Below are 11,662 nucleotides of genomic sequence, written 5' to 3'. Positions count from 1 at the left end.
CTCCTGGCTAAAGGGAAACAACACCTGATACATACTGGGAACTACAGAATGGAGCGAAGAGGACTTGAGAAAAAAAAATTGAACACATATTAAAGACTGGTTTATTTCTATTATTTCATTAAAAGACAAACAGCACTTGAAACAAAAATGTAAGTAGAAACATAGATGGAAATATTTTCAAAATTCATCAAACTATAAGGTTAAGATTTGTGTATTTAATTTAATGTGTTTTAACTCCTTTACCAAAATTAATTATCCTGTTGTGGTTCTACAAGTATTTACACAAAGGGATATGATCCTAACTTGAAATAAACCAAGATAAGTAAAGGATTCATATGCCAGCCCCTTCACCAATGACTGAACATAATACAAAGTGGAGTAAGTAATATTCTGGTTACTATTGCTGCATAATAACAAATCACCAAAACACATATTGTCTACAATATAATCCATTTTTACTTGTTAGATTTTATTAGGCAATACGTCAGTAATATACTTCTACCACCTAATCCATACCTGGTACATGATGGGGACTATGGAAATATTTAGAGTATCAAAGAAAAAAAATAAATAACTGGAGTACATTAAACAAATAATAACAGAAAAACTCCACTGCTTGGGTAGGTCATTGCCATAAAATATTTTTATATTATTGATATAAATATTATTAATTGGCTATAGAAGCTGAAACATCTAAAACCAAAAACATATCTCAAAAAAATAGTATGTGTGGAACTGTCTGATGTCAATAAATGGCAAACCAGCCATTTCCGTCCACCCATCCTGCTAAGAAAAACTAAGAGAGTAGGTAGATATTAAACATATTGTGTGAATGCGCCATAAACCCAAGGAAACAAGCATTGGAGGAGACTGGATCTCAGTTTGAAGAGAAGCACAGATGGTAAGACCCAAACGTGATATTCGTTTTCCCTCAAGGCTTATGCTAATTCAAAGGAGGTGACTGAGAAGCCAAGATGCCAAGTAGGATATAGATGAGAAGTTAAGCACCTGACCAGGGCTTTCAACAGCCTCACCAAATCAGGGGACGCACATTGAGTTCAGGGCCCACCATGACAGAGAAGATCTGGAAAACAGTCCAAAGATTTACACAACATCCCTGATAGGCTATTTATTTCGTGTTGATATAAACTAGAAATAGAAAACTCTTCCCAAATCATGACATCCAGCCTCTAAAGGACTTAATCACTGATTGAGGTGAGATGAACTATCCCAGCCCACCTCAAAGCAAAAGGAAAACGCTTCCAGGATAAAAATAAAATCATCCAGGGTATACAGTTATCCTTAAAGTGTTTCATACAGAAAATCCAGCACGCAATAAAAAATAAGTATACATGCAAAATGTAATGAGAAATGGTTAGTTTCAGGCCTACGATCTATTTTCTTCATTTACTTGGGGTACTGTCGTGTCCGCCGCTGGCTGACCCGAACAGCCCTAGCCTGGTTCCTTTTGGTGGGCGAGCAAACGGCCCAGGATTCCTCTTTCCCTCCTGTCCCCTTGGAAGGAGACTGGGGAAGAGAGCCGTGAAGTGAGGTGAGCACAACCGCTGGCCCCAACCCAGCCCAGTTTAAAGGACACTCAGACGTGGCGGGGGTTCTGTCGAGCAGTTCCATTTATTATCACACAAGCACTTGCTTTTAAAGGCAAATGGGGAAGGGAGATTTTTTACATAATCTTATCAGCTTAAAGGTCAAGAGAGCATGCATCCTGTCTCAATGCCTACCTATTGCAACCACGAGCGTGGAAGCGCGTATTTGGCCAATAAGGGCTAAGGTAAGGTTCCCGCAGACGCCCCCACCCTACTTCCTCCAGGTGCCGTCTTAGGCTGCCACGTTAATACGCCCTTGTGGGCCCATAATGGCGCCACTTGTAATGTCACTTAAGGTGGCATTAATTTTTAAAGCCCGACAGGGTACCTGAGACAGAAAGACATACAACCTGGCAATTCAGAGTCATGGTGAGATACAAGTGCACACCGACTAGAAAGCTACAATCAAAAGAACTAACTATAACAACTGCTGGTGAGGAGGTAGAGCAACTGCAACTCTTAATGCTGGTAAGATGTAAAATAGTACAGTCACATCCCAAGACACTTTGGCATGTTCTAGAAAAAATTAAATATACAACTCTCATGTAATCCAGTCATTTCTTTCCTTCAAGTTTTTCAGAGACAATATGAAAGAAACAAACAAGCAGAACTACCCAAAGTATATGTTTATACGAAGTTCTGTGCAAGAAGACTTTTAATAGCATGTGACTGGTGAATGGGCTTGAGCAGAAACAGGAAGGAGAAAAATAATGGCCAAGAAAGAAACTTGGTGACAGGGGATGGCCATTAACTTTATTTTGCTTGTGGTAGGGATTTCATAAATATACTCATATCAAAATGTATAATGTTTCTTTTAAATTTGTACAGTTTACTTTAAGTCAATTATAGCTCAATAAGTTATCAAAAAATGTGTAGATGCATCAACACATGGGCATAAAGGAAAATTCATGCCATTATTGCAAAAGAGGAAGTACTGAAAATTTAAGATTCGATAAAACACAAAATTAGAAAATAAATGAGGAATATAATCCAAAACTTAAAATAAAAACTTAAAAGTATGATCAATTAATCAAACTAAAAAATATTAAATAATCAACAATACAAAATGGGTTTTTTTTCCCAAAGGTTAAATATGTTAGATAAACCCTGGCAAGACTGATCAAAAAAGAACACCGCCACCTTCACCACCACCATCACCAACAGAAATACAGAAGGGATCATCACTGTAGATTCTGGAAACACTTAAATTATATTACAATCAAATTTATGCCAATAAAATGTTAATTACATGAACTATCACAAAAAATAAAAACACCACTTAACAAACAGATAAACTAGGAAATGTCAGTAATTCTATATATATTATATAAAATGCATCTGTACTGAGAACCTTCTTACAAATGAATTCCATGTCCTGATGCTTGAATTCCTATCTTCTCCATGTAACTGAGAAAGATGTAACCTCCAATTTTGCACAACCTCTTCCACAGAAAAATAACATCAAAACACTCCCAAAATGTTCTATGAGACCCCTATAAAGTTTGGACCAGGCTGATAAAGATATTATACATAGGGAATTACAAAGGTTTTTATGCCTCATGTCAAAAAACAAACAAACAAAAAAATAAAATGTAAAACTTTTGTTTTGCAAACAGATCAAAGATACCTCAACGAAAATACTCTATGAACAAAAGTGTTTCATCCAAGAGAAAATTTTTGTTGTCTTATCATTCTGAACTCAAACTAGTATGGCAAAAAAAAGGAGTAAAATCATATCACTATCACAACAAATAATAAAGAGATACCTTTGGACATAATTTACTACTAATTTATGATTTTTCAAAACTTAGAAAGCTGCAGCAATTATCATAACTATTGGTGAAATATGGAAAACCTCCCCCTGAGATCAGAAGACAGAAGAATGCCTACTGTCACCAGATCTATTCAACATTTTCTGGATGTCATAGCCAGGGCAATAATGCAACAAAAAGAGGGGGGAAAAGGCATAGCAGTTGGAAAAGAGGAAATTAATCCACCTTTATTCATTCATTGCATGTTTATGCTTGCAGACTATCTAAAAGCAATCTGTAGGTAATGTATGACAATGATAAGTGAATTTATCAAGCTTGGTGGATACCATACAGCTAAACCTAAACACATTTTTCTGAGAACAGCAATTCTTACTTTTTTATACATATTTTAAGAAATGGCACAAAAACCTACACAATGTATTTTAAGGCTTTTTAAATATACTTATTAGATAATATTTGAGAGTCATTATAACCCTGATTTTTGTTGTCGTATTTTCTGATACCATGTGAATAGACGCCTCAGAATATAAAATGAACTTGATAATGCACTGGACGTTTAATCCAAGGGAAATAAAAGAAGGCATTCTTTTTGACAAGTCTACGTACAGCCTCCAGTTTATTGATCTCATTTACTAGTTAAAGATTTGCTCTGTCTCACTTCTAGTTCTGTCTTTAAGCATAACTTCTCATCTATTCTGCACTACTTTAAAAAGGAAAATATTTCATTAGTGATATCCTTTCATGTGACTATTTCTTTGATTTCCTTTTATGAATTACAAATTTAGCAGGTGCTCGGTTTAAAATTTCCAAAATTGCAGATCATATCTCTTCACAGAGGTAATAATGATCAGCAGTGAAGTTTTATATGAACAGATATACACACACACATTCACTTGCACATATGACATAGTCATATACATGCACACACGTGTGAATCAAACTACAACTTACTTTCTTTTTTCATGAGTAGTATAACTTGGACATATCTTCTGCAAATATATAAGAACTACCTGATTGGTTGCTAAGATGTAAAGGCTGTAAACCGTAATAGTCATGCATTGAACACAATATAATTAACTTAAAAATAGGTCGTTGGTCTTTTTTTAACAAACTTTTATGAACATTGCTAAGTAGCTTTGTTGACCATAGTCCTAGAAGGAAAATTATTGTTATAAAGGGTTGACATTTTCTAAAATATCTTAAAGATACAAAGAACATGTGGCCCAGCCATTCTATTCCTTGATGCTTTTCCAAGAAAAATGAAAGTGTCTGTGCACATAAGAATGGTATTACAATATACATAGCATGAAAAATGGGGAAGTTCCTGGGCAGGACCAGAAGGGGTAAATCCAAAGGTGCACCTGGAAACCTGGGTGAAAATTCTTGTTATAAAGGGTTGACATTTTCTAAAATATCTTAAAGATACAAAGAACATGTGGCCCAGCCATTCTATTCCTTGATGCTTTTCCAAGAAAAATGAAAGTGTCTGTGCACATAAGAATGGTATTACAATATACATAGCATGAAAAATGGGGAAGTTCCTGGGCAGGACCAGAAGGGGTAAATCCAAATGTGCACCTGGAAACCTGGGTGAAGAATGAATATGTTCATTATAGTATTCACGATGAGGGTTTCACAAATATGTAGATATCACAAAATGTAATATTATTTTAAAGTTATGTAATTTGTTATGTCAACTATACCAAAATAAAGTTGCTAAAAATGTGTAGTACCCATCAAAATATGTGTCTAAAGAAACATTTCAGCATTAAAAGCAAAAGAAGAAATCCTGAAAATTTAAGGTCACAATTGGGAACCACCTCACAATTTGGGAACAAAACAGTCAATTAAACCCAAAAGAAAACAGAAATAAAAAAAAAATAAAATTAGATTCAGTAAATGAAAGTCAGGAAAAAAAGTTAAAATCGACAAATCAAAAGTTAGTTTGTTTGTAATTGCTTTCCTTTTGAAAAGGTTAAAGAATTATAAATCATGACAAGACTGATGGGAAAAAAGATAGAAAAAAGAAGACATACATTTCAATTCCAGAAATGTAGAGTAGATCATCTTTAAAGATGCTGGTGATGCTTATATAATATTTGAAGTTATACAAAGTGACAAAATTCCAAAAAAAAATAAATACATCTTACAAAATAAGAAATTCAGAAAGTCTCAATGATACTTATGTGTATTAATTGAAGCCCATAGTGAAAATCCTTCCTACAAAGTTTCCACAGCCTAATGCCTGATTTTGTGAACTCTGACATACATTTCACAAAGAATACCAAACATGCACAACCTCTTCCACAGAATAAAAATACTAAAAACACTCCACAGAATGTTAGTAAGATCACTATAAACTTTACACTAAACTAATAAGGACAATATTATAAAAGAAAATCAACGGCTAATATGCATCAAGACAAAATTTTTAAAAATATTCTTATGTTTGACAAATGGAATCCAAAGACACTTTCAATTATAATACCCCACGCACGAATTGGGTTAAATCCAATGGACTGTTACTGGTTTAACATACTCAATCTCCTTAACAAAACAAAGGACAAAATCATGTCATGATCACAACAAATACACAGGAATCGTTTGACAAATTTACCATCCAGTTACGGTTAAAAGAAAAATCTCAGAAAACTGCAGCAAATATCATGATAAGTGATGCAATATTGAAAACCTCACCCTGAGATCAGGATTGAGACAAGGGTGTCTACTATTTCCATCCATTGAACATTTTGCAGAGGTCATAGCCAGGGCAAAAATGCAGGAAAAATACGCGTACTGACCGGAAAGGAAGAAATGAACCCACTTTTGTTCACAGATTTTGTGTTTATGTTTCTAGAATATCTAAAAGCCATTTACAGGTAATAAGTTAGAATTAATAACTGCATCTGGCAAAATTGCTGGATTTCATACAGTTAAATCTAAACACACTTTTATGAGAATTGCAATTCTCGCTATTTTATAGATATCATAAGAAATGGCATGAAAACCCTACACAACAAGGTTATAATTAAGTCTTTTTTCATACACGAATCAGATACAAATTGAGAATATTTTTACCCTAAATATTCTTGTCAGTTTTTCTGATATCATGGCAACAGTGGCTCATGAATATTAGTTAAACTCTAGCTTTCACTTGGCATTTCATCCTAGTGGAACAACAAAAAGATCATTCTTTGTGACAATTTCTCTTATGGCCTTCAGTTTAATGATTTCGCAGACTAATTAGAGGTCAGCTTCTTATACATCAATCACAACTAAATTAAATTATTTCCCCCCATAAATTTTCTATATTTTTATCATTACTTTTTCCTTTATAACTCTGTTCTAATTCTGGCTTTAAGCATAATTTCTTACCTGGACTGTAATGTACTCATTAAAAAAAAAAACAAATTACAAAAGAATCATTACTAATATGCTGTCATTTGAACATTTTATTTTCCTTTATTAATTACAAATAAATTGTTCACTCGATGTAAAATTTCCAAAAAGTACAGATTCATGTTCTTTCACAGGAGTAACCACGATTAGCAGTGAAGTGGGTAATTTAACAAATATACATATCAATTACATAAATAATACATTTATGTACATGGGAACACGTGAATAAACTACAGTTTGCTTGTTTTTTACTAACAATATGTCATGACGATATCTTCTGTAATTATTAAAGATTTACCTGATTGGGTCTAACATCTGCATAGTATTTATGGTATGAACCCAGTTTATTTTATTGACAATAGCTGTTTTGCATTTTTATATTCATACTTTTATACACTTTTGAAAAGTTCTGTCAAATACAGTCATAGAAAGGCAGTTACTGTGGAATAGGATAAGTGAATTTAAAATATTCTTTAAAAATACCAAATTAATTTCCAAAACAGTCCTATTTATGCTCTCTCCAAAATCTGGTATCAATGGATAACAATATGATATCTTGTTATTTAATTTACACTAATTGTTAATGATTTTAATACTAATAGCCAACTAATACTTATTATTGGTATATCGTATATGGATTTTACTAATATCATATGTCACAGTATGTCATTTTATAATTATTTGAATACCAAAATTATTACATATTATGTATATAAATATATGCATAAATTGTTACTTTCACTTACAGTCTATACACTCCTTACTGAATTGGTTCTGATATGCACTCTACATAAATCACTTCACTAGCAGAACATGTTTTCTCTCTTTCTTTCTTTTTCTTTCTTTCTTTCCTCTCACTTATAAGTGAGATATTTCTATTCCTGTGCCTGACATATTTCACTTAATATTATTTTCTTCAAGCACATCCACGTTGCTGTCAACGGCAGAATTTCATTCGTTTTTTATGACTGATAGTATTCCATTGTGTGTATAAACCACATTTTCCTTGTCTGGTTGTCTGTCGATGGTAATTTAGGTTGGTACCACATGTTGGTTATTGTAAATAGAGCTGCAGTGAAAATGGGAGTACAGGTGTCCCTTCAAAGGTGATGATTTCCACTCCTTTGGATGAATACCCAGCAGTGGAATTGCTGCATGGTATGCAGTTCTATCTGTAGTTGTTTGAGAAATCTCCATGCTATTTTCCATAATGGCTGCATTAACTGACTGTCCTACCACCAGTGCAGAAGAGTTGCCTTTTCTCTACATCCTCTCCAGCATTGGCTGTTCTCAGTATTTTTGATAATAGCCAGTCTATCTGGGGTGAAATGATACCTGAACGTGGTTTTGATTTGCATTTCCCTGATGATTAGTGATTTTGAGCATTCTTTCATGTGTCTGTGTTGTCCATTTGTATGTCTTCCTTTGAGAAATGTCCATTCAACTCCTTAGCCCATTTTTTTCTTTGGAGTATTAGGGTTTTTTTGTTTCTTTGTATGTTTTTGTTTTTTTACTGTGAAGTTCTTTGAGTTCCTTGTATATTCTGGATATTAATCCCTTGTTGGATGTGTAGTTTGTAAGTATATTCTCCCATTCTGTAAGATGTCTTTTTGCTCTGTTTTACTGTTTCTTTGCTCTCAAGAAAGTTCTCAGTTTGATATAATCCCACTTATTTTTAGTTGTTCTTGTTGCCTGTTCTTTTGGGGGCTGATTCATGAAGACTTTGCCCAATCCAACTTCCAGAAGTGTTTCCCCTATGTTTTCTTCTAGGAGCTTTAAAGTTTCAAGTCTTATTCTTAAGTCTGTAATCCATACTTAGTTTAACTTGCTATATGATGAGAGGTATGGGTCTAGTTTCATTCTTCTACATATGGATATCCAGGTTTCCCTGCAGCAGTTACGGAAGAGGCTGTCTTTTCCCCAATGTATTTCCTTTGTGCCTTTGTCAAAGATCACTTGGATGTAAGCACCTATTATTAAGTTGATTTTTGAAAATTCCCTGCCATTGCATCTTCAAAATTTTTTTGGTCAAATATATATTTTTTTCTCCTTTGGAGGTCCCATTATGATAATGGTGGGATTTTTTCTTGCATGCTATTTATCTTACCCTTTCTTCTGTATTTTTCAATTATTTTTTTGTCGGGTCTGCCACCAGCCAACCCGAACAGCCCTAGCCTCGTTGCTTTCGGTGGGTGAGCAAATGGCCCAGGGATTCCCCTTTCCCTCCCATCCCCTTTGGAAGGAGATGGGGGAAGAGAGCCGTGAAGGGAGGTGAGCACACCGCTGGCCCCCCCAAAACAGCCCGGTTAAAGGACACTCAGACGTGGCGAGTGTTCTGTCGAGCAGTTCCGTTTATTATCACATAAGCATTTGCTTTTAAAGGCTAATGGGGAAGGGAAGTTTTTTACATAATCTTATCAGCCTAAAGGTCAAGAGAGCATGCATCCTGTCTCAATGCCTAGCTATTGCAACCTCAACCGCAGAAGCGCATATTTGGCCAATAAGGGCTAAGGCAAGGTTCCCGCAGACACCCCCACCCTACTTACTCCCGGCGCCATCTTAGGCTGCCACGTTAATACGCCCTTGTGGGCCCATAATGGCATCACTTGTAATGTCACTTAAGGTGGCATTAGTTTTTAAAGCCCGACATATTTTGTCTCTCCAAGGTTTTTTCTTTCAGTTTTGTTTGGTTTTAGAATTTCTAATTTGTTCTTTTAAGAAGCTGCTCTGTTACTTAGATGTGGTCTTTAGTTCTCTGCCAGAAAACAGAATACTCTGTAACTACTATAAGAGGAATCAGATTAGTGATGCAACATTAAATCTATTACTGAATAACTGGAAGGGCTGAAATATAGGAAATGGCTGAATCTCAAAGCCACAAAGCAGAAATGGGCCAACAAGGGGACTTCAGACCCTGCCAAGGTCAGACACCCAGAATGAGGAAGCTTCCTGTCAAATGGGAAGCTAGAACTCCATATGACTGCCAGTTCTCAAGCCATGCTTCCTCTGCCACAACCTGGAAATCACTGCTACAGCTGCTGTTTCCAGAACTCTGATGCCTTTGCCATAACCTATCAGCAGTTCTTAACCGTTTTATTCTCGGTACTTTTTCACACTCAAAAAATACTGGATATCCACAAAGTACTTTACTTGTATGGATTGTATCTATTATTATTGATATACTATTGATATCAAAATTAAAACTGAGAAATTGTGTAATTTTTTAATCAATTTATTTAAAAATAGCAATGGTAAACCTATTACATGTTCACAACATTAAAATGTGTTTATGAAAATAGTTTTCAACAGGATCATTTAAGAAGTAAAAAATAGCCTTTTTGACAAATGGTCCTGGGACAATTGTATAGCAGCACACAAACAATAAACTTAGACTCTCACCTAAAATCACATATAAAAGTTATGTAACAATAAATGACCTAAACGTAAAAGCCAAAACTATAAACCTGACAGAACAAAACTTATGGGTAATTTTTCTGTCCTTGGATTTGGCTTCCTAGACACACAAAAAGCACAGAGGAAAAATAGATAATTTGGACTTCACCAAAATTGAAAAGTTTTGTGCACCGAAGGATATTATGAAGGGTAAAAAGACAACAGACGGAATAGAAGGACATATTTGAAATCATATATCTGATAAGGGACTTACACCTAGAATGTATAAATAACTAACTCTTAAGACTCAATAATTAGAAAGATAAATAAGGCAAATCAAAAATGAGCAAATGATTTAACTGACATTTTTTCACAGAAGATATACAAATGGCCAATAAGCTTAACATCGTTAGTCACCAGGGAAATAAAAATTAAAATACTAATGAGATACCACTTCACACTGCTAGGATGGCTATAATAAAAACGTCAGACAATAACAAGGGTGGAAGGATGTAGAAAAACTGAAACCCTCATTAACTGCAATTGTAATGCACAATCATGCAGCCACTTTGGAAAACAGTCTGGCAGTTCGAACATTTGACCCAGCAATTCCACTCCTAGGTTTACTTACAAGAGAAATGAAAACACCAAAACTTGTACATAGATCTCCATAGTATTATTCATAATAGTCCAAAAGTAGAGTAAAAACAACCGATTGTCCATCAACTGATGAAAAGACAAACAAAATGTGTTCTATTACTATAATGGAATAGTATTTGGCCATAAAAAAGAATGAGGTGCTGATACATGCTGTAACCTGGATAAACATTGAAAACAGTATGCTAAGTGAAAGAAGCCACTCACCAAAAATCACATATTGTGTGATACCATTTACACAAAAGGCCCAGAATAGACAAATACGAGAGAAAGAAAGCAGATTAGTGGTCGTTTAGGGCTGGGGATGAGGGGTTGGAGCTACAAGGTGATATGGAAGAATAGGCTTTCTTTTTGAGGTGATGAAAATGTTCTCAAATGTTCTAAAGTTTATTGTGGTGATGGTTGTACAACTCTGTGAATGTACGAAAAACCATTAAATTGTACTCATTACATTGGTGTGTGGTATGGCATGTAAATTATATCTCAATAAGGCTATTAGAAAAAATAATTTGTAGAAACTGATAGCACAAACGGGGGTATGCATCAACTGTATTATTTGAGTTTAATGTGATGGCTTCTTGGGGCTTCATGTTAATTTGCACTTTGATTAGCAAGTGCTTTGTGATATTGAATCCAGAAGGCAAATGATGCACTCACTTGGATATAGAGGTAGACTGACCTGTCCTTTATGGATAGGTCCATCTCAGTTTACGCAAATCTCAGATCATGAAGCATTTGTTTCACTGTGATGGTGCTAACATGTTGTCCTTCTGTTTAAGTATTTGGTATTTGCAATAATAGGCAAGTAATATCACATGGTACAACCATAATCTT

This window comes from Cynocephalus volans, chromosome X (assembly GCF_027409185.1).
Source record: "Cynocephalus volans isolate mCynVol1 chromosome X, mCynVol1.pri, whole genome shotgun sequence".
Classification (NCBI taxonomy): domain Eukaryota; kingdom Metazoa; phylum Chordata; class Mammalia; order Dermoptera; family Cynocephalidae; genus Cynocephalus; species Cynocephalus volans.
Note: the sequence above shows the minus strand (reverse complement) of the source record.